Source organism: Lates calcarifer, unplaced genomic scaffold (genome assembly GCF_001640805.2).
Source record: "Lates calcarifer isolate ASB-BC8 unplaced genomic scaffold, TLL_Latcal_v3 _unitig_5756_quiver_2710, whole genome shotgun sequence".
In the NCBI taxonomy this organism is placed as follows: domain Eukaryota; kingdom Metazoa; phylum Chordata; class Actinopteri; family Centropomidae; genus Lates; species Lates calcarifer.
The window spans coordinates 1-5,000 of NW_026117703.1; positions in this window are offsets into that span (position 1 = coordinate 1).

Consider the following 5,000-nt stretch of genomic DNA (forward strand, 5'->3'; position numbering starts at 1 on the left):
GGCGGTGAAAGAGCAGTGCGGTGATGTGATCGGCTGCAGATTTAAGACAATGAAACTTTATGAACTAACAATGAGAAATGAAAGTGGAAAAAACAAATTGATGGACGGCTTCAAAATCAAAACAGTCTGGTAATTGGGAAGGAAATAGGAAATGATGTGATGGTGGTTTCATTCATCAATTTACCTACATATGTGGAGGATGAAGCCATATTGGGAAAATTAAATGCCTTATTTGCCTTATTCAGCCAAATTTGAGACAGCGGGAGGAACAGAACACTTCCGTGTTATTCACGACAGGCAAGTAAAAGTTTGCCGGTTGTGTATACAGCCCGGACACGTGGTGCGAGATTGTCCGACATTTAAATGTTTTAAATGTGGAAATCAGGGGCATTATGCTCGCGAATGTGCGGGGACGGAGAGATGCAGTGACTGTGGGGAGAAGAGGGCTTTGTGTGTGTGGAGCATCGGCGGCGTTCAGGGAGAGGCGCCGTATTCGGATATTTCATCCAGTCGAGAGGAGATGGCGGGAGGTGGAGGGAGAACTGATGGTGGAGGGGAGGAGGAGGAGGAGGAGGAGTTGGTGGAGGTGGAGGAGGACCAGAGGACGGAGGAGGCGGGGGTCGGGGGGGCGGATCTGGTCGCTGGAAACGGAGGAGCTGGACAAACAGTCGGGAGGATGCGGGCACAGAGATTGTCGCGGTCAGCGCGGCTGCTGAGAGTGAGAGAGGTCAAGGAGGAGAGGTGACTGGGAGAAGGAGGGGGGGAGCGCGGGAGATGAGAGGACAGGAGGAGTGCGTTCCGCTGTGTTGGCTGAGGGCGGAACGGAGACGGAGTGGGCTGGGGAAGCAGCGGAGAGGAGATGGACATAAGTGAAAAATAATAAAACAGTTGAAGAGGAAGAAGAAAGGAACAGAAAGGATGAATGTGAAGAAATGAGAGGTATGAGGAAAGCTCTGCTGTTTTTTTTTTTCTTTTAGTTTTTCAAGGTATTATGAGTGCACAAATTAAAATTTCCTCGTTAAACTGTAATGGCCTCAGAGACAAAAGGAAAGCAGAGCAGGTTTTCGTTGCACTCAATACCAGACATTATTTGTCTACAAGAAACTCATTGGACTGAGGAAATTATGGATAGTATAAAGAGACTTTGGAAGGGAGTTTTTTTTGTTAAATCATGGGGGACAGAGGGAATGTGGGGGTGGCTATCTTGGTTAAAGAAGGGTGTATAGAAAATGTGAAGGAAATTTATAAGGATAACAAAGGGAGAATTTTGGTTATTGATTTTGAATTACAAAATGTTTTATTTCGTTTAGTAAATATCTATGCACCAAATGTGGAAACACAAAGGAAAGGTTTTTTGCAAGGATGTCGGGTTTGTTAAGGGGAACTGTATGATAGTCGGGGATTTCAATGTATGTGCACGAGATTAGACGCGTGCAGTGTTGGGTCTTTTAAAAAATGACACATCCGAGAATAGCGCTACATTAATATTATGTTAAAGGAGGATTTAATTGATGTATGGAGGGAGGAGAATCCCTATAAAAGGAGTTTCTCTAGAAGACAAATGGTCTTAGGAAAACTAAAGCAAAGCAGAATTGATTTATGTTTGGTTAGAAGATGTGTGGGGATTTATGTGACGAATTTAAAAATATAATTTTCTGGGGTTGAGTGATCATGCAGCGCTAATTTTTCAGTTGGGGGAAAGGGGAGGGGAGGGGGGGAGGGGTATGGTGTTTGAATGCGTGTTTGTTAGAGGAAGTTAGAATATAAAAAAAAAGGTTGTAGATTGTATAGTGCGGGAAAAAGAAAATCCATTGAGTTAAATACATGTGCATGGTGGGAGAAGGTAAAAAGTAAAATAAGGCAACTAAGCACGAGATATGCGAAACTGAGGAATTTTCTGAGGAAAAAAAAGAAATTAGAATTGAGGGAGGAGTTGGAGGAGGAGGAAGGAAGAGCTGACGTGGACACGGAGAGGGTGTTAAAGCTGCAGGGTAAATTGGAAAACTTGGGAGAAAGAGAAGATCATGGGTGCAATAATAAGGAGCAGGGCTAAATATGTGGTGGAGGGGAGAAAAGTGTACGAAATTTTCTTGAACCTGGAAGGAAAGAGACAAAGGAAAAATTTTATTTGGGAGTTAGAAAAAGACACAGGAAGAAAAAATAAGCGATTATGTAAGCATTTTAGAGGAGGTGCAAACCTATTATGAGAGTTTGTTTAAAAAGGAAGGAATAAATAAGGAGTTAGTGGATAAGGTTCTGGGCACGGTGGGGGTGGAGCTGACGGAGGAGGACAGGGAAATGTGTGATAAGGAGATAACTATTGAAGAAATTCGAGAGGCAATAAATCAAGCAAAAAAATACAAAAGTCCAGTTCAGATGGGCTAACAAATGAATTTTATAAGACCTTTATTGACGTATTGGCTCCAATACTTATGAAACTCTTCGTTTGCATGGAAGAGAGACAAGAGGTGCCTGATTCTATGGCGACGGGGATTATCACATTACTATATAAGAATAGAGGAAACAAAAATAAATTGGAAAATTATAGACCATTAAGTTTGTTAAATTGTGATTATAAAATTCTAACAAAAATCTTTGCAAATAGAATAAAGGTGGTTGCAGGTAGTATCATTTCGGACACTCAGGGGTACAGTATACCGGGGAGGGATATAGCGGACACTATTTGCTCTATTAGGGATGTGGTAGGGCAAATGAACAGGGAGAAGGAGGGAGGGGTGCTATTAAGTGTGGATTTAAATAAGGCATTCGACAGAGTTGAACATGATTATTTGTGGAGGACATTGGGAAAATTTGGGTTTGGGGATAGGATAATTGCTTGGCTAAAATTGTTATATAGTCAAGCTAAAAGGAAGGGTGAAGATTAATGGTACATTAACTGAAGGTTTTAAATTGGGAAGATCTATCAGACAGGGATGTCCTTTGTCTGCTATATTATATAGCATTTCTGCAGAGCCATTGGCAACACTGGGTGAAGCAAGACGGGAGGATTTTAGCAGTGGATATTCCATTTGGTAAGAAAAGTTTAATTTATCAGTTTGCAGATGACACTAATTTTACTGTAAAAAATGCAGAGAGCGTTGATTTTATCATGGAGGATTTGAAAATTTATGGGGGGGGGGCATCGGGTGCGAAAATAAATATTGACAAAACTGAAATAATGTTTTTTGGGGAGGAGAGGAACAAAAAATGAATATCCCGTTTAGGATAAGGATGATTTTATTAAGATTCTGGGGTTAATTTAGGACCAAAAGAAAAGGAGGCAAGGATGAAACGTGGACGGGGTGTTAAACAAAATCAGAAATACCGTTAAATTTTTGGAAGCTAAGACAGCTGAAACTGAAGGGGGAAAGTGTTAGTGGTTAATGTGTTGCTGTTATCAAAAATAAATTATGTTTTAGGGGTCTTAGATATGCCGATTTGGGTTTTAAACGAATTGAAAAATTTAGTTAACAGTTTTATTTGGAGTGGGAGGGGTGTAAGGATTGCAACAAAAACTTTGATTGGTAATAGAGAGAGGGGTGGTTTAAAGTTAATGGATATCGAGGTAAGAAAGAATGCGATGAGAGTCAAAATGGTACAAAAATTTTTATATGGGAATTTGGAATATGGATGGAAAATGTTTTTTTAAACAGTTTCTATACAACTGTGGAGGGATTGGGGATGAAGGAATTTTCATGTGTTTAAAAAAAGGATGTTTGGACAAAATACCTGTATTTTATCAAGAGGTTTTTGGAGTGTGGGAGGTGTTTTTAAGGAAAAAAGTGTTTTATAACTGTATTGATGTTAATCAGGTTTTTAAGCAACCCGATTTTTTTTAACCCCCAAAATAATTGAGAAGGGAAAATGTTGCACAATGAAATGTTTTTTTTGGCTGGAGTTAGACAAATTAAAGATATTGTTTATGAATATGTACCGGGATTTATGCCGGGGAGAGCAATTTTTGACTGTTTATTGGAATGGGATGAAGATGTGAGTAGAGTAATGGTAGAAAATGTTTTTGAAAAAATTAAGAAGAGCATTCCAGCGGGTTGGGTAACTATGATCGACAAGCACACGGTGACAGCAAAGCCATGTGACCTGCCGGTCCTTTATATTGACTGCAATGGGGTTAAGAAACTCTTTTGCGTATTGAAAATGAAACAAATTTATGAGTCTATGGCCGGTGGAGGAATTTAAAGTTCCTGAAAGCGAAAAAGTATGGAGAATGTATGTGCTGGATGACGATGTAAAATCAATGTGGGAAAATATAACTGTAAAATTTAACAGTGTCGAGTGCGAGAATTTGGATTTCAAAATAAGACACAATAGGGTTTACACAAATGTGGTTATACATCAGTTTAATAGGGATGTAAATAGGGAGTGTGATGTGTGCAAGCTCGGACCGGAAACTTTATTTCATTTATTCTGGGAATGTGGAGAGGTGGTGGGGTTTTGTAGGAAATTAAAGCAGTGGGTGATGAGGAATTGGGGGAAGGGGATTTTAGAAGGGAGAGAATGGAGGAGTGTTTTTTTTACTTGGGGTAACTAAAAAGAAGAAGGGTCACAGAGTGAATTTGTTAAATATTTTTCTGAGTTTGGCTAGACATTCAGTATGGTGTAGAAGGAACTTGATGCACTTTGAGGGTAAGAGGGTGGAGGTCTGGGATGTGTTTGTGTCAAAGGTAAAGAGATATGTGTATATGATGTGGTTCTATTTGGAGAAGGATGTATTTGAGGAATGGTTTGTGGAAGAGAGTGGAGTGATAAAGTTGGAGGGAAAAAAGAATTTGTTGTTTAATTTTTGATAGAATTTAGTTTAGTTAACTTGTATTTTCCGTGAATGTGTAAAATGTTTTTTTTGACTGGTTTGTTTTGGGCCTTGAGGTTTTTATTTTTAAGGAAATGTTTATTTGAATGATGTAATTAAGGATTTCTCTGATCTAAGTGAAATTGAATTGTTGTATATTTTTTATAATAAAAAAAAAAAAAAAAAAAAAAAA